At 39.7% G+C, this 19,958-nt stretch overlaps 1 protein-coding gene across 2 annotated transcripts in view; it reads left to right on the top strand.

Annotated features, from left to right (window-relative positions):
- The first annotated feature begins 202 nt into the window (after window positions 1–202).
- The window catches only part of fam169a (family with sequence similarity 169 member A), a 37,016-nt gene continuing 17,260 nt past the window's right edge, over window positions 203–19,958 (top strand). The window contains exon 1 of one of the 2 annotated variants that reach the window (XM_002934825.5): window positions 203–361. The gene's annotated coding sequence lies outside the window, so the exon portion shown is untranslated. Of the gene's footprint in view, window positions 362–507; window positions 530–19,958 lie in introns of those variants that run through there. The other variant, XM_018090770.2, reaches the window with a different exon arrangement.

The following is a 19,958-nucleotide window of genomic DNA, read 5'->3' as shown; positions in this document are numbered from 1 at the left end:
TTTGAGAGTTATTTTTGGAATCCTGCTTGTAGCAATAAAAGGCTGATTAACTGTCCTGTTACTCAACACAATATAAGGTCAGATGGCTGCTATTCTACGGGGGATATTTTTATTCCTATGAAACTTTCCCTTTCTTGTATATTTAGCAGTGAGCCTGTGTAGGGCTGTGAGGTAAAAGCAAAGAGAGAGGATGGGAGGTGTGCCTGTCGCTTTAAGGCTGTAGGCAGTGCAGGGACTGATGACAACGTCAGAGAGGTAGGGGCAGCAGACAGCGGCTTAGGGGGAAGGGGAGAGGATTCAGCCTGGCAGTGTCCGCTCGGCGCAACCATTCAGCACCTAGGGAGGACCACCTTTAGCCAAGGTAAGTGCCCATGTGCAGAGGAAGGAGCTGCCATGCACGCTGGCCTAGGGTACCGCTGATAGGAGCGCTGGGCATGGCCACTGTGCGCAGCATTGACTGGGGGCACTGGTACCACCCAACTTGTATTTCATGGAATAATCATTGTCCTTTCCAGGGGCTCCCAGGCAGGTATGCACAGCAGCCAGGATTATGGCATCCGTGTCTATTTATTTATCTATTTATTCATGTCATTGCATTTGGTGCCACCGGGCTTTAATATAAGGTGCCAGAGATGGTTGCCCATCGGTGCTGCTTGGTGCCCTATAGCAGGGTGCAACCATTGTACATATTTGGGGGGGGGGGTGTTGTTTAAAGTGAGTGTTTCATTTCATTGCTGCTGCTGTTAGCAGCCAGTGACAGCAGGAGAGCTCCAGCCTCAGACTGGCAGATTGATAGAAAGCCTTTGTTGCAGTACATGCCCATCATAGCTGGATGCCATAGCTGGCATTGTCCTTCCCCATACCTTATCATTACTGTCATGTATTTATTTCCTTTCTTCTTCAGGCCATTCTAATGAGTCTGCCTTGTGTAGCTGCTTGTTTCATTTAGCAGCTGCTGTTATTATCATTATTGTGCTTTTTGGTGATATAAACACCATTTGTTCCTACAGGCCATTCCTGCACAAAAGCCTATGCCACGGATGGCTACAAACTTACTTTGCTTATTCTCCTCTTAGCGGCGCATGTATTATGTTCCTTGCAAGTCTGGGCCTGCTTGTATTCCTGATAACAGTATAATGCCTTTATTTATCATCACTGGGGGAGAGTGGGAAAATGTTTAAATAACACTACATTTCCAGAAGCGCATGGGTATTGTCTTATGTAACAGAAAGTGAATGGCAAGACCGGCTTATCGGCTTAGGGATATGCCAGCTTCCAACTGTAATGTAGATAGGAGCAGAACAGAGAGACATCAGGATTTCTGCTCAGTTGTGGGGTTACATGTTAATGCTTGTGTACTTGTAGTTATTCTCTCCCAATGATCAGTATTAGAGCTAGGCATGCACCAAATCCACTTCTTTGGATTCGACTGAACCCCTGAACCCTTGTAAAGGATTTGGCCGAATACTGAATCCGAATCCTAATTAGCATAAGCTAATAAGGTTTTGGAAGGGTTAAATCTGGAAAAAATGGGAAAATTTTTCAACTTCTGTGTTTACGTGACAAAAAGCCACGTGATTTTTAGGATTCGGATTCGGTTTGGCATAGATTTGGCTGAATCCTGCCGAAAAAGACAGAATCCTTAACCGAATCCTGGATTCGGTGCATCCCTAGTTAGAGCTCAGCTGCCCAACCACAGGCATACCAATCGAAACCACAGACGCCGCAGCGAGGCCCAGTTATATGTAAGCAATATACTTGTGTAAAACTATCGATATTTCCTCCCATATATTGGTACATAGGAACATGTTAATGGTCAAGTTTTGCCCAAATTGGCCAACATATAAATTCTGAACCGATTTTGAGAAGACTTATTGAGAATTGTTGCTATATACAATCCTATAACTATAACAATAATGATCTGATTGTTTATCCATTCCTCAAATGGCCAAATCAGAATCTGAATTGGCTAGTTTGGCTGTGTAGCCTGGTTTACCAGTGATCTACCAAGTCTGCCATTGGCAGAGATTTGTGCAACACAACCCAGCTTTTACTCTTCTGTGGGAAGGAATAATTACCTGTTATATGCACGCATATATATTACCCAGAAATATCCATGGAGTTTGTTAGGTGTCAGGGTCTAAAATATTTTTTATTTTTTAATATTTATTATTTATTTCTTGTTATTTATATAGTGTTGACACATTTCTGCAGCACTTTACTGAGATTATTCATCATTCACATCAGTCCCTGCCCCAGTAAGTTTACAATCTAAGGTCCCTATTCCATTCACACACACTATGGGTCAATTTTATCAAAAGCCATTTAACCTGCCTGTATGTTTTTGGAGAGTGGGAGGAAACCGTCACAGACGTTGTCTGTGCTTAAAGGGACAGTATCACCAAAAAATGAAAGTGTATAAAAGTAATTACTATATAATGTAATGCTGCCTGTACTGGTACAACTGGTGTGTTTTCCTTAGAAAGACTACTATAGTTTATATCAGTGATCCCCAACCAGTGGCTCGTGAGCAACATGTTGCTCCCCAACCCCTTGGATGTTGCTCTTAGTGCCAAAAAAGATGGTAGTTATTTTTGATTTCCTGACTTGGAGGCAAGTTTTGGTTGAATAAAAACAAGATTTCCTACCAAATAAAGCCCTGTAAGCTGATAGGGTGCATAGAGGCCCCTAATAGCCAATCACAGCCCTTATTTGGCACCTCCATGAACTTTTATGGTGCTTGTGTTGCTCTCCAAGTCTTTTTACATTTGACTGTGGCTCACGAGTAAGAAAGGTTGGGGATCCCTGGTTTATATAATAAAGCTTCTGTGTAGCCACGGGGGCAGCCATTTACAGGAGAAAAGGCACAGGTTACTTAGCAGATAACAGATAAAACCCCATTATATTCTACAAAGCTTATCTGTTATCTGCTATGTGCCTGTGCCTTTTCTCCTTTTTCCCAGCTTCAATGGCTGCCCCCGTGTTGACATAGCAGCTCAATTATATAAAATATAGTAGCGTTTCTGTTGCAAACTTACCAGTTTTACCAGCGCAGGGCAACTGTACATTATATTTTAATTACTTTAAAACACTTTCATTTTTTGGTGTTACTGTTCCTTTAATCTTGGCTACTGTAGGCGACTAATCTCCCCAATATGCCTTTTCACCGGCTATAAAGTGAATCACTGGTGGAAAGGCATACAGGTTGTTTACTTTTCTGAAGTCCCGTGAAATTGCCTGCAGGAGGAAACTTTGCTTGACTTCGGGAAAGTGAAGCGACGTATACCTTTCCACTGGCAACTCACTTTGTTGCCTGTGAAAAGGCATTTCGGAGAGATAAATCCCAGCGGTAGCAGAGATTTTCACCATGGGCGACTAATCTACCTATCGGACATCAGCCTATAAACTCCACCAGTGAAGGGATTGATGTAAAGCGCTGCAGAATTGTGTCAACACCTTTTAAATAGCAGGAAATAAAATTTAAAAAAAAATGTTTTCCAACAAACATCCTATTTAAATGTGAAAGGTTTTTATAATCCTGTAGAGAGCCATGAGATGCATTTGACCCCTGTTTATCTCCCCAGTAAATGCTAAAACCTTTGTATTCTACACAGCTTATCAGTTATTTGCTAAGTAAACATGTGACCTATTGCCCTAGTTCAACTACATGGCTACAGGGCAGCTTATCTATAGAGTCTATTGAAGCATGATAACAATAAAAAAGACTTTTTTATTGTTGCTGATGATAACACGAACACCTCATTAAAAACCACTGGTCTGGGTGGTCCCCCCCTCCACAACTGAGCAATGTAGTGATTTCTGGCCGCAGTTCTTCATATGTTGTGTCCTCTTACCAGGGAATTCACTTGTTCGATTATGATTTACATGAGCATATGAGCCTAACCTTGTACTCCAGCTTGATGCATTGTTTTAGTCATGCTTTGATATCACAGCACACTAAATGGTGGAGTTAACATTCATTTTGTTTGTATACTATGCTAACAGAAACCCCTGGCCGGGGATTTCAGGTAAGCGAGGACAGTCACTGGGGGGTGCCTAACATTTTGTCACCTCCCAGTGATTTAGCCTTTTTTCTCCTTTAATTATATCTTAGTAAGACTCAATTACAGAGAAAAAGGAATTATTTAATAAAAATAAGGGATGTGGGAGATGGCTCACATATATCATTATTATTATCATAAAAAAAATAGATAGATAGAAGACAAGAGGTCCTCCAGTCAAACTGAGCAGTAGATGGAACTCTCTATAGCAAGGAAAATGCCCCTGTGTTTTCTCATATTCTGTACTGTGATACAGTGGAGGAAATAATTATTTGACCCCTCACTGATTTTGTAAGTTTGTCCAATGACAAAGAAATGAAAAGTCTCAGAACAGTATCATTTCAATGGTAGGTTTATTTTAACAGTGGCAGATAGCACATCAAAAGGAAAATCGAAAAAATAACTTTAAATAAAAGATAGCAACTGATTTGCATTTCATTGAGTGAAATAAGTTTTTGAACCCTCTAACAAAAAAAGACTTAATACTTAGTGGAAAAACCCTTGTTTGCAAGCACAGAGGTCAAACGTTTCTTGTAATTGATGACCAAGTTTGCGCACATTTTAGGAGGAATGTTGGTCCCACTCCTCTTTGCAGATCATCTCTAAATCCCTATGGTTTCGAGGCTGTCTCTGTGCAACTCTGAGCTTGAGCTCCCTCCATAGGTTTTCTATTGGATTAAGGTCCGGAGACTGACTAGGCCACTCCATGACCTTAATGTGCTTCTTCTTGAGCCACTCCTTTGTTGCCTTTGCTGTATGTTTTGGGTCATTGTCGTGCTGGAACACCCATCCACGACCCATTTTCAGTTTCCTGGCAGAGGGAAGGAGGTTGTCGTTCAGGATTTCACGATACATGGCTCCGTCCATTTTCCCGTTAATGCGAATAAGTTGTCCTGTGCCCTTAGCAGAAAAACACCCCCAAAGCAAAATGTTTCCACCCACATGCTTGACGGTGGGGACGGTGTTTTGGGGGTCATAGGCAGCATTTTTCTTCCTCCAAACACAGCGAGTTGAGTTAATGCCAAAGAGCTCTATTTTGGTCTCATCAGACCACAGCACCTTCTCCCAGTCACTCACAGAATCATTCAGGTGTTCATTGGCAAACTTCAGACGGGCCTGCACATGTGCATTCTTGAGCAGGGGGACCTTGCGAGCCCTGCAGGATTTTAATCCATTGCGGTGTAATGTGTTTCCAATGGTTTTCTTGGTGACTGTGGTCCCTGCTAATTTGAGGTCATTAACTAACTCCTCCCGTGTAGTTCTAGGATGTTTTTTCACCTTTCTCAGAATCATTGACACCCCACGAGGTGAGATCTTGCGTGGAGCCCCAGAGCGAGGTCGATTGATGGTCATTTTGTGCTCCTTCCATTTTCGAACAATCGCACCAACAGTTGTCACCTTCTCTCCCAGCTTCTTGCTAATGGTTTTGTAGCCCATTCCAGCCTTGTGCAGGTCTACAATTTTGTCTCTGACATCCTTGGACAGCTCTTTGGTCTTTCCCATGTTGGAGAGTTTGGAGTCTGCTTGATTGATTCTGTGGACAGGTGTCTTTTATACAGGTGACTAGTTAAGACAGGTGTCCTTAATGAGGTTGACTAATTGAGTAGAAGTGTCTAACCACTCTGTGGGAGCCAGAACTCTTAAAGGAACAGTAAAACCAAAAAATAAAAGTTTTTTAAAGTAATTAAAATATAATGTACTGTTGCTCTGCACTGGTAAAAGTTGTGTGTTTGCTACAGTAACACTACTATAGTTTATATAAACAAGCTGCTGTGTAGCCCCGGGGGCAGCCATTCAAGCTGGAAAAAAGGAGAAAAGGCACAGGTTACATAGCAGATAACAGATGACCTCTCTAGAATACAATGGTGTTTTATCTGTTATCTCCTTTGTGCCTGTGCCTTTTCTCCTTTGAATGGCTGCCCCCATGGCTAAACAGCAGCTTTGTTTATATAAATTTCTGGGGCAAACACACCAGTTGTACCAGTGCAGGGCAGCAGTATATTTTATTCTTATTACTTTTATACTCTTTCATTTTTTGGTGTTACTGTTCCTTTAATGGTTGGTAGGGGTTCAAAAACTTATTTCACTCAATGAAATGCAAATCAGTTGCTATCTTTTATTTAAAGTTATTTTTTCGATTTTCCTTTTGATGTGCTACCTGCCACTGTTAAAATAAACCTACCATTGAAATGATACTGTTCTGAGACTTTTCATTTCTTTGTCATTGGACAAACTTACAAAATCAGTGAGGGGTCAAATAATTATTTCCTCCACTGTATACAGGTATCAAACCCCTTATCCGGAAACCTATTTTCCAGAAAGTTCCGAATTACGGAAAGGCCATCTCCCATAGACTCCATTTTAATTAAATAATTCATATTTTTAAAAATGGTTTCCTTTCTCTGTTATAATAAAACAGTACCTTATACTTGATCCCAACAAAGATATACGTAATCCTTATTGGAGCAAAAACAATCCTATTGGGTTTAATTACTGTTCAAATATTTTTTTTCAATAGACTTAAAGTAGGAGATTCAATTTACAGAAAGACCCCTTATCTGGAAAACCCCAGGTCCTGAGAATACTGGATAATGGGTCCCATACCTGTGCTATACAATTATGTCACGTGTAACTAAGTACAGTTCAGCAGGAAAATAGGAGAATGGCCCTTTAAAGGAGAGCTAAAACTTACTAATGACTAGGTTGGAAATGAAGTAGCTTATGCATTGGGCTTTTTGCCCCAGTCCTGAGGCCAATGAAAGTAAAGATTCTTGTTGTCCAAGCTGTTTGTGGAGCTCACAATTTTTCTTTCCATAAGTCCTGTGTCCAGAGGCCTTGAACATAGGCAGGGATTCTGTGTGACTCACTTCTTAGGGACAGTGGAAAAGGGACATGGTGGAACAGAAATCAGGACTTCTCTATACTCTAACTTTGCCATGCACTCATTTGCAGACATTATGAAATGATTACAAGGGAATTGTCAGCCATACCTTTGGGAGTGGATTTCAAACAGACATTTCTTTTATACATAGGGTTATTTATCCTTCATGTCCCTTATCTTGTGTTTAAAATGCTCATCCCCAGTAATTTTTGTTCACCCTCTATTATAACTACGTACTTGACACAGGCAGTACCACCTCCCAGTTAACTCACTCCCAGTTATACATACCCCCCTTTCAGTGACATGTAATTGTTGGACAAGTGAGCAGCCATTAAGTGCAGTGTGAGTATTTTACATATGTCACTCAATATGGAAAATAAATAAATCCGGTACACCATGCTCTATAGCATGATGAGTACATTTCCATGTAATTTATTATTAATACATTCAGAAAATGGCAGTGACAGAGTGGTGACTTGAATTTCTCAGGCAGTGTTTTACCTATTTATACAGATCAGGCAATAAAAAGTAAGAATTTGTTTTGCGGGTAACAGTGGAAAGCTCATTCCCATCTACAGTTTATTTTCATATTTAATTCACACCTCAGTACAATATTCTAGCCATTTTTCAGGTTTGCTGGTTATTTTTCAGTTACATAAGAAAATTTTGGCAACCTACAGTGATGTAACAGTACTTTAAATATGCTCACATTACAGACCTTTTTGAAAAGCTTTCTGTTCCAAAATGGCTCCAGCCCTGTGGTAATAACAGTGTTTATCGAGCACTGCGGGTATAATAGGCCCCGGCTTTTAGCACTGTGTGATGTGCCAGTCTAGTCTGTGTGCTGTTTGCTGCACCTGTGCATTTGGTAGCATTTCTAGATATTTATTTGACGGTTTTTATGACTGCTGAACTGAAATAGAAAATATACAGCATTTAAAGTGAAAGTTTACCCACCACTTACTTCTTTATACATAGTCTGAAATGCAGTGGTTGTAGGACTTATGCAGTTCACCATAAAACCTTGGGTCAACCCCTCCTCCAGAGTACCTGACTCAGGGGCCCAGAATAAGAAAAGTATTAGTAAAAGTAGCAAACATAATTACATATGTAAACATAATTACATAAGGTAAGGTACAGTCATTTTGCAGGTATATTCAGTTGAGCCCTGTTAGCATGACACATACGGAAAGTGCAGTTCAATCCTGCACATCTAGTACCACTAAAGAAAGTTTAATTGAGGAGTCCTTTGGCTAAAGTATAAACATATATATATATAAAACGACTCCCTATCTTTATCAAAATTATGAAAAATCAATGGAATAGAGAGGATATAGAAAAGAGGGAGAATTAGGAAAAAACAGCAAAAGAGAAGAGAAGAAATTAATAAGTGGGAGCATGCTAACCAGTTGTATCCACTGGTCAGTTGTAGGTAGATGCGGACTTATCCACTTCATTGCCACCAATTTCTTAGCATAGAATATGTTCTATATATAGAGGGTTTTAATTTTATTCAGCGGTACCAGCTCATAAACTAAACCAAGCAGGTACACTTTTTGGACAGATATTCCTGGTAAAAGGATGTGGTCGCTCAATTATTTTGTCACTTTTGACCAGTATTTGTAAAATGTGGGACATTCCCATATTAAGTAAAAAAAGCCAGCATCAGTGGCATGGCATTTGGGACAGGTGGCATTTCGGTTTTTGCCAATTATTTTTTTAACCTCTATGGCGTAATATACATCCTATTAATTATTCTGAAGGGAACCATTCTGTCTTTTGTTACATCTCCCAACATATCATCATCTAGTTGAAGAATATCATCCTCCCATTTGCCTTTGGCTGGCTCAGTGGAGCTCCTGGAGATGTTATAAGCATACAGATCTGATACAAACTTTTAGGGGTTCAACTTCCATAATTGTGGGGCCATCTGGCAGTCAAATTGTGCTGTGAATGCATGGTGCAGTTGGAGGTAGAATAATGGATGGCTGGTTTCTTGTAGCTGGTCCAGAGCTGGGAATGTGCCATCAACCAGGAGCTCTTTTAGATGATAGACTCCAAGTCTGGGCCAGTAATGATAGTCTGGCAGGTGCAGAACGTGCTAATAATTATAGTTTCTCTACAAGGGAGAGCAGAGTGCAGGCTGGGAGGCAGCCTTTGTGGTTAGTGGCTAGTGACAAAGTTTTTTGTGGAACCTTCAGAACAGGGGGTAGCTCGGGGGTCCCTAGTTTTCTGTATGGGCTTCTTTGTATCCTGCACAGTTGGCATACAGGGCTGCAGAGATGTAGTAGGGCTAGTCTCCCTTTGTCCTTTCGGGCCATAAGCGACTTTCTGTTTACCCTAGGAGGCTTCCGGGCCCAGAGGAAGGAAAAAAGGAGTCAATTTGGTTAAAAGTTTGCGAAGTCAGCCATATGGGTGCCTGTTGCACGACATACACAAATTTGGGCAAATACACCATACAGTGAGTGGTAGGTTTAGAAAACATTTAAATTATGGAGTGAAAAAATAGCCAGAACACTACTTCCTCCTTTGCATCTCTCTTACCTGTTTAAAGTTAGTAACAAATTAGTGACCTCGGGGGTGGGGGGCACATGCACATAGTAAAAAACAGAACCAGTGGCTTGTGAGCAACATGTTGCCCACCAACCCCTCTGATATTGCTCCCAGAGGCCTCAAAGCAGGTTTTCATTTTTTAATATCTGACTATATAATATATTTATCATTCTGTGTAAAAAGTGAATTAAAACATTATCGGTGATGTTGCTCATAGCATAGCTACCTACTAGCAACTTCTCCTTCCCCATGATATATATATATATATATATATATATATATAATTTCACTTATTTATACTTGTGATATGGGGGTTATGATTTTGAATGTCTGAAAATTATAGACTGCTTGGTTGGAAAACCTTTCTAGCCTTTTTTTCTTTGTGAAACCCTGGAAAAATGGACAAATTGGTGTCTGTGTCTAAACCCATGTATGGGCACTACCGACGGGCCTGCCCGACCAATATCTGGCCTGAAATCGGGCAGATCTCGATCGGGCAGGTTAGAAAATCTAGTTGGATCGGGGACCACATCGGCTCGACTTTTGCTATGCCCATCTTTATAATCCGACCGTTTGGCCCCAGGGCCAAACAATCGAATTATCCTGGATTCTCCCGATATCGCCCACCCATAGGTGGGGATATCGGGAGAAGATCCGCTTGCTTGGCAACATCGCCAAGCGAGCGGATCTGACTGTGTATGGGGACCCTAACTGAGTAATCATGATATTGTGTAGGGGCTTCTGGCTGTGTGCAGAGTCAAAGAAATCATGGAGTTGCTTTTATTTGTGAGCATTTTACAAGTGAGACAGCTGATTATGTTAATTCTAAATTGGTTGAAAATCAGATTTTTTGGTAAGGCAAAGTTCACTAAGTGGAAGCCTTGGCAGCTTAAACGTGGTGGAACATTTGCATAAGGAGTATGAGGATCTACCAAGTACATACTGATTTAAAATAATGTGTTCATTGACTTTTTTTCTTACCCACTTTCTGCAAAGGGAACCAACTGAGAAAACAATATTTTTTCCCAATATGTTTCCCTTCTGGAGGCCTTTGCATAAGATTTGTGGCTTAACAGAGTGCCTCTCCCCAGCTGTGTTTAGCACTTGCATGCAGAATGTATCTAAGACTTTTCAGCCAGAAAGAATGCCCCTGAGGGAACCCCATTGCATTCTTATCTAATATGGAAAGACTGTTGCACACACATTATTATTATTAGCCTTTATTTATATAGAGTGCCGATATATTCCACAGCCCTTTACATCAAGTGTATAAGTTACATGTGCCTCCAGGATTTAAGACTGTTGAGTTTTGCTGCATTTAATAATAAGGGATCTAAAGCATTTTTACTCTCCAGCAGGAAAGGCTGGTCTCTTTAAAAATGTGTTTTGGAAACAGACAAAGAAAGTGTATAAGTTTGAACTAAGCATTTTCATTGCTTTTTATAGGACATACCTCCTGTGCTGCTCCCCATTTCTAAATGTAATTGCAATTGAAAGCAGTGTTTATCTGTAACTTTCTATTTCTGACTTATTGCATTATTTTGTGTTCATTTATTTTTTGAGTTGATTATCATTAATTGTTTTCATTCAGCCAAAATATTTCTAAAATGTTTTATTTTGAACTTAATTAAACTGGACCTAAAGTATAAAAACAAAAATGTACTTTCTGGTTCCCCACATAAAATCATATCGTTCCCACATATAATCATATCACCAATATAGATGCATTTGCTACTGTCTCTCTAATAACTGCATTTACCCTGTGTTCTCAGAGCTGTTGGCAATAGAACCCTAGTCTGCCGCTGGCTGCACTGCTTGAAAGTTTGGGTCCGTGCTTGGACTGCCAGGCAGTATGAAAGCTGTGGCTGTGTTTGTTTTCATTGAAAATTTACCTGTTGTAATGCCAAACAAACATGGCTGCCAGCTGCATAATGCATTTTGGTAGAAGTAAACTATTATGTGAACAGTTTTAACGACAAAGTGTTGGCTGATTTTTTACATTCTCCTTCCTTCCCTGCCTGTGCAGGGCAATATATGAATTAGTTTGATAAACTTTAATTTTCTGGTGTTACTGTTTCTTTAAGGAAATAACTAGCCACACACAATGTAACTACAGATAATTACATCTTTATATATATATATATATATATATATATACTTGAAATATGATAACAGTGACAACTGACGGTGTATTGCGTGCTGTACAAGTAGCTAATCAAGTCTCGGACACTTCAGCTCAATACATTCATGCAGTGTAGAACTATGTTACCTTTGTCCCAGTTCCATTTTCTCTGCATACAGCACTTTTGCAGTGTTCTATAGCTGTCCTCCCAGTAGAACTCCCAGCAGAACTTGCCTCACATTGAGGCCCTTATTTCCAGTTTCCAGTATTTGAAAATAATTCTCATGTTGCAGTGGGAAACGTGTTGAGTTGGCCTCAAAAATAGCAGTGGTGCAGATCTCCAGCCAGGTACAGTAGCATAGGGCTAAATAAATTGCTCATGACATGGTGGGGATTGAAAACTTTTTTTAGATGTATACCAGCACGTATCCCTGATGCGAATATGGTAGCTTGCTAGTTCTAGGGTCTAAAAGAATTAAAGATAAAAAATGATTTGGAGAGATGAGAACCACCAAAAAAAGCTGTGTTCAAGAGACCAGAGATTTGGAAAATTGGAGCTGAAAAAAAACCTTGGCAGCTGAATGGTTAAGAACACTGTACCCAGAAGTACTACAGATACTGCCAGTATTTATAGACAGCAAGGGATCCCGGAGAGCATGCAAAGTCAGACGGTGTTTTAGGCAATTGTAGAGAGGTAACTGGGTTGATTGGTACTGTAAGAAAGAGAAGGGGAAGCTTAAGTACACAAAACCTAAGGACCAAAATGTATATGGTATATGTAAGACTTTTGTCAGTTCAGTGCATTTACATGTATATATTTACATACACATTTTTATATAAATTATAGATGATGTTTAAAGGGGTAGTTCTCCTTTAAATGAACTTTTAGTATGATGCAGACATTGATATTCTGAGACAAGTTGCATGTCGTGTTGATGTTTTATTGTTATGGTTTTTCAGTTATTTAGCTTTTTGTTCAGCAGTTCTCCAGATATTTTAACAGCTATCAAGTAGCTAGGTTCTCATTTACCCAGCAACCAGTCAGTGAGTCAAGTGAGAGTAGGGTTGCCACCTGTACTGTTTTGACCCAGACAGCCTAGTTTTTTGAAAATAAATGGAAAATAGATTGCATTAACGTAAAGTTTGGGTGCAAACTATACTATGCTATGTCAGTTTTACCCATAGTGGCATTTAGTAACAAAGTATCCGGTGCCATGAGAGAGCCCATAGCATGGCCAGATGGCACTGTTAGAGCTTGACCACAACTCTGCTTTTCATCTGTAGTTTGCAGACCTGAAAGTAGTTTTTAATTATTCATGTAAAATGACATGCTCTCTGTGGGGACAATAGTAACCTATATGTTCTGAAACATGTTTTATACAACAGTAACTGCTCTGAACCTGGGGTTTTCCAGATTGGATGATATTTCCAAAATCATTTAAACATTAGACATTAAATAAATAGGAATCCTAATAGGATTGTTTTGCCTCCAGTAAGGATTAATTATATTCAAGCACAGGGTCCAGTTTCATTATTACAGAGAAAAGGGAAATTCATTTTAGAAAATTACATTTTTAGATTAAAATTGAGTCTATGGGAGATGACCTTCATGTATTTCAAAGCTTTCTTGATAATGGGTTGTTTCCAGATAACAGATCCCATACCTGTACAATACTGACTATAGACAATTTCAGACAGTTTCTTAGTTGTCCTAAGTTCAGGTTTTTGGGGTCAATGGAGGTTTTTGTAGGCCATATAAATGACAATGTAGTTGAATGATGTTCCAAACGGATGAGACCTATTTATTGATTACAATAGCCATGTAAATATTTTGAGAACCCCATTGAACACAGTTTTCTGTTAAATGGTTCCTGAGAAATGTGTCACTTGGGAAAACCAATCCTACAGCCAAACATGCATTCTTTTCCTGTTCTAATGACCCCACACTGGTAACATAATCCTAGAAAAGTATACATTTTATAAATGCAGTGGTTTTAGAGAACTAAAAAAATATACAAATATCTGCCAAACCTTTTGCTGAAAAGTGCTGTTTTAGGATTATTTCCAAGTATTATAAAGAAGAAAAGAGTCAGACACAAATTTACATTTGTTAGTAATGTATATTTTTTTTACAGACATCTCTTTTTCATTTAATTTATTGCTTTACTCAATATGCACAAGATGCTAAGTGCAGTGCTTCAGCTACAGCCCCTTTCATGATATCTTGGATGGGCAGAGTGAAATCCACTTTTGTGGACAGAACCAGAGTATTTTGGGTTCTGCATAGATTAACTGATACAGCACCAAACTGAAAGACTTATAATTAATTTTTAAAGGATCTTTATTCTTTTGTGTTATTCCAGAGGAAACCAAATAAAACCTCCAACCCAGCCCTTATAGCATGACAACTCCTTCTTGTACTTAGGGTACTTCCTGTGGTCCCAGGTCTTGTTACCTGCATTACACGGGCAATTAAGGGACTGATTTACAAACATAGGGGATAAATTGCACAAGTGCATTTGCTGATAATCAGCAGTAAAGCTGGCCATACACACTCAGATTTTAGTCTTGTTTGGATATCGGTTTTATGTTAAAATGTAACAATCTGAAACTGTAGGATAAAGCCCTAAAAATACAAACTGGAGGGTGTTCTGAACATAAAATAGTTGGCACCAATTGTAATAAAGTGACTTTTATTGTAGGTCCCCCAAGGATATCGTCCGACACACAATACATGCGCAGATTTTATCATTATGTGACCAAAATTTTCTAATTTGCCAGTTTGACTAAACGACCGATCGCCACGGTCCGAAAATTATCGGAACAATAATTCTGAGCCCACACACGGTCTGCAAAAACCTAGTTCTGTGCAATTTTATCAGTACGTGTATGGCCATCTTTAGTTCTGAATGGTTAAAAATAAAAGGTTGTCTTTGAAGCTGGCCGTATACTGGCCAATAAAAGCTGTGGACATGACCTCTCCAGACCAAGTTGGTAGCTTATTAAATGGTGTATGGGGTGTACGTAACTTACAGAGGGTTACTGTATTTTGCAGTAGAAACATGCTCACAAATGACTACACGTGTTAATGTGTAAAGAATACTACAATACTAGACTGTCAGTGCTATTATTATTTTTTTATTATGTTTTTGTTAAAATATATATAAGTGGCTGTCTACTGCCCCATTCCTTTCTACAGTGTATTGATCCATTTTCTGTTCAGGGTGGAGCTGAACAATAGTTTTGAAATCTACTTGTGTTATGTTGCTTATATCTTAAGTGAAGCTTCTTGCCTTTACAAGCTGTGGGATCCTTTTTATGTGCTACATATACCTGCCCTTTCCATGCAACTGACTGGTCAGTAGGAGAGTGAAACATATACATTACATGAATACTCCCCCTTCTTTTCTCCATTATGTAAATGATACAGTTCTTGGAAATCGATTGCGGTGAAATATATTGTGCTTGGCAGAATAGTAAGCACTTCTCCCCACAGCCAAGTGCTGCCCGTGCAGTTGCTATGGTAACTACAGAAATGAAACCATTTATTTGAAATAAGTTACTGTCTAAAATGATATATTTTTCTTTTGGATATTGACAGAACATAGAGTATTAACTCATATTTATTTAAAATACTTTCTTGTAATTGGTAGGTAGAGATATACACAGCAATATTTTAACAGTAACAGAACTAAAAAAAGTGTCATACATCTATTGTGGTTTAGAATTCAATACCACCAGGTTGAAATTTTAGCCGAAATATTCCCAAACTGTAGAGGACCTTAGCTGGGAATGGGGCGGTCAGTAAAGCGTGAAGGTTGATAAGAATTAGATTTGGGGCAATTGCTTATTTTCTGTACTGGGTACACCATTTTACTTGGGGAAGGGCTCAGGGCTCAGGGGCTATTAATTGGGGGCTGATTGAGGGACTGGAGTACATTGGCCGATCATTTTAAAGTACTAAAAATGGAAGGTTTAGCGGTCAGTGGTTATACAGTACATATACGTGGAGTAGGTTTCTCCCTCACACTTAGGGGCACATTTACTAACCCACGAATCCGAACCGAATTGGAAAAATTCCGATTAAAAAACGAACATTTTGCGACTTTTTCGTATTTTTTGCGATTTTTTCGGCACCTTTACACCTTTTCGGAAATTGTCGTGACTTTTTTGTTACCAATACGATTTGCGCGAAAAAACACGAGTTTTTCGTAGCCATTACGATTCGCTCGTATCTTGTCACAACTTTTTCGTATTGAGCGCTCGTAAGCGGCGGGCGAAACTTTCAGACTTAGCATGATTTTGGAAGCCTCCCATAGGACTCAATGGCACCCTGCAGCTCCAACCCGGCCCAAGGAAAGTCTCCCATAGGACTCAATGGCACTCTGCAGCTCCAACCCGGCCCAAGGAAAGTCTCCCATAGGGCTCAATGGCACTCTGCAGCTCCAACCTGGCCCAAGGAAAGTCTCCCATAGGGCTCAATGGCACTCTGCAGCTCCAACCCGGCCCAAGGAAAGTCTCCCATAGGGCTCAATGGCACCCTGCAGCTCCAACCCGGCCCAAGGAAACTCTCCCATAGGGCTCAATGGCACTCTGCAGCTCCAACCCGGCCCAAGGAAAGTCTCCCATAGGGCTCAATGGCACTCTGCAGCTCCAACCTGGCCCAAGGAAAGTCTCCCATAGGGCTCAATGGCACTCTGCAGCTCCAACCCGGCCCAAGGAAAGTCTCCCATAGGGCTCAATGGCACTCTGCAGCTCCAACCCGGCCCAAGGAAAGTCTCCCATAGGGCTCAATGGCACTCTGCAGCTCCAACCTGGCCCAAGGAAAGTCTCCCATAGGGCTCAGTGGCACTCTGCAGCTCCAACCCGGCCCAAGGAAAGTCTCCCATAGGGCTCAATGGCACTCTGCAGCTCCAACCCGGCCCAAGGAAAGTCTCCCATAGGGCTCAATGGCACTCTGCAGCTCCAACCTGGCCCAAAGAAAGTCTCCCATAGGGCTCAATGGCACTCTGCAGCTCCAACCCGGCCCAAGGAAAGCCTCCCATAGGGCTCAATGGCACTCTGCAGCTCCAATCTGGCCCAAGGAAAGTCTCCCATAGGACTCAATGGCACCCTGCAGCTCCAACCTGGCCCAAGAAAAGTCACCATACTGAAGCTTGAATGAATCCGAATCTTTCTTACTCGGTGCGAAGGCTACGAAAAAGTCGCGACTTTTCGCGCAAGTTTTAATGCTACAAAAAAATCGCCAGATTTTGCGCAACATTCGGAATGGCAACGAAAAAGTCGCGACAATTTTCTGAAAAATCGCAAAATACCAACCATTACGAAAAAAACGCAATCGGACGCCGTCGGAACGATCGTGAGTAAGTAAATGTGCCCCTAAGTAAATAGTATAACTGTTGCTGGATGCCCTGACTCTTCAATAGGGTTGCACCTTTAGTGGGAAAAAAAATACCTGTTTACCTATATTTTTTTGCCTTATTAATAACACTGGTACCAAGCATAATTTTTCCCAGCCATGGTAAAAAAAATTAAAAAAAAACAACCTCCCTACTTTTCATACATAAAGAACTGACAGGAGTCAATATATTTGTGCTAATCTAGATATTTTGGGGCATACTTATTAAAGTGTGTAAGCCAACATCACTGTTAATGTTGCCAGTAACAACCAATCAGCTATTAGATTTGAACAGTCTCCTACAAAAAGCAAAGATCTGATTGGTTGTTATGGGCAACATTACCAGTGATTTTGGCTAACACAATATAATAAATATGCCCCTTAATCTCCTGGCCTACATTGCAGTCTCTTAGCTGCAAAACTGCTGTTAAAAACCAGTGTTGCTTGAGGGCATTTACTTAGTTCTTTCACACAATTTCTTATTTGTTTATCAGAAAACACTGTTTATTGACTTTTCTTGTTCTATATTCACTTTTTAAATAAAAACACTATAGTACAGGGTATAGTTAATTGATAGAGTTAATTTTGAATCTGTATTGAGCTCTCAATCTCAAGACTCCAGGCCTCATTTTCACTTGCTTGTGTCACCGCCTCAGAATCCCTCCCTGACAGAGACCATTTTCTAACCCAATGTTCTTGCTTAAAGCAGTTTTACAGATCATCAATTCCTTTATTATTACAGAGAAAAAGCTAATCATTTATAAAAATTTGAATTATTTAATCCAAATGGGCTCTGCTTTCATATGAAGTTGAAATCTAAAATATTGCATTAGAGAAGTAATGTTGTGTCTTAGTACTGGTTCAGCCTCATAGCATTGGGAACCTCATACCCTGTATGTCTTCCCAGCCCTGAGACATTGATCTGATGTTGCTGTACGTCCTGTTTGACACATTGTTAATATACATAGATAAGCATGTATAAATCTCTTTTTTTAGGAGTGAGTTATGGTGAATTTGGGTCCCCCTTGGAGCCTCCTCTTGGTGATCATCAAATCACCTACAGTATAATTCTCCACTGCAAAGAATAGCACTGTCTACAGCCTATTAGATTTATCTGTATTTTGTCAAAGAAATAGCACTGTGGGATAGTATATAATAAAAAAGTGCAATTTATTGTCATAATCACACTGTATATTGATTGTTCAGTGTAAGGCCTCTAGCTGTTATTAGACTGTAACTTCCAGGAAGCTGGAATTTGCAGTTCAGAAACTGGAGGGAACCAGGATGCATAAGCCCTGCTTAAAATAAATAATATAAGTATGGGTGCACCATACAGAAAATATTTGTCATGGGCCTTTCCATCACTCACAGCAAATCTGGGGCCCCTGCAATCAGCTGCAAGCTTTCCCATAATTCTGCGTAGTGTCTGTTTTTCCAGGCATCCAGCTTTGTAAAGTAATAGCCTAAACGTCATCTCTAGGTCTTCAGACGCCTCTTGTGATGTCTTGTGTGTATGATATTGGTTCATTTACATCTGACTACTTATTTTCCTTAACTTATCTTTTTTTATTCATATTTGAATGCACCAAAATACATTCTCCTAATGTTTATGTAGTGATGGGTAGAGTACTGCTCACAGCAGCTCTTCCTATCCACTGGAATTACAGAATTGGAGTGAAAACAAAATGGTATCCATAACCACTTCTGATTTTCTTCAGTAATCAGCCAGGGATCCTACATATTGAAGTGTTATCGTATTTCTGTAAAATACACAGGGTACATTTTTATCTGCTTCATTTGAACATTCTTTTCCACTTCAATATCCGTTCCGCATGAGTGCGTTTGACGAGATGGGTTGCTCGAGGCTGCTTTTACTTTACTCGGTCGGGCGGAATGTTTTTTGGCCAATCAAAGTGCAGATTCATGAGAAACCACATGATGTGACACATATGTGACCTGACGGGTTTGTTGGCATATAATACAGCTGTCTCTGCAGTTTGCTTTGTAATTCCCAATATCATTGCATATTACTGCCTAGATTGTGCCAATAGAATATATGGCATCAGGGCATCCGCGGGCAATTAATATTCTAGTTTATTGGGGGGTGCCCACTCCTTTTGGTAGAGAGCCTAGAAACAGATATCTGGGGTAATTCTTGATGTAAAAGATTTTAATGTAGATTTTTGTGCTTGTATGATAAGAAACATAAATGTATGGACATTATATGGTGATATGGTTTACACATGGAGGCACATTTATCAATTTTAGAGTTTTTTGAAACCACAAATAAAGTTATTTCCACAAATGTCTAGTCATTTATAAATGATTCAAATTAAAAAAGCACAAATGAATTAAAATGCAGAACGAAAACAACACAAAACCGAGGTTTTCATAAGGATTTTCATGAACTTCCAAATGAAAAACCCAGAAAACCTCTAAAACCACAAATTAAATCAGGATTGTTACAGTTGTGTAGGACAGCCCCCTTTGACTTCTACATGACCTCGACAGTTTTTAATAAATCAGGTTTTTTTTTTGAGTTTTCAGGTAATTAGTAAAATTCATGATTTTTAGCACTATTGCACTTGTTGCTATTGGTAAATTCACTGAAGCAATTTATTACCTGTGTTAGTAAATCAACCCCATGGTAATTTGGGTGAGCACTAGACATCAGCTGGCTTCCAAAAAACACATTGAGGGTGGCAGTGTTATGGTACTAAATTAAAAATGTTCCCCTTTATTGCCTTCTTTATATAGAGATATAGAGATTATGTAGCTGTACATATATATATATTATTGTGATACTTATGTTCACAGCACTGTGCAGCAGAACAGTAAATTAATAAACAAACTGGTCATTGCGATAATAAATGCAAAGTACAGTTACATTAAAGAGTTAAGGAGCAGATTTATCAAAATGTGGTTTTAGAGCTTAAAGGGGAA

The sequence above is a fragment of the Xenopus tropicalis genome, chromosome 1, assembly GCF_000004195.4.
Source record: "Xenopus tropicalis strain Nigerian chromosome 1, UCB_Xtro_10.0, whole genome shotgun sequence".
NCBI classification, from domain to species: domain Eukaryota; kingdom Metazoa; phylum Chordata; class Amphibia; order Anura; family Pipidae; genus Xenopus; species Xenopus tropicalis.
The sequence above is the reverse complement of the archived record's forward strand: the minus strand, read 5'-3'. Positions and strand labels throughout refer to the sequence as shown.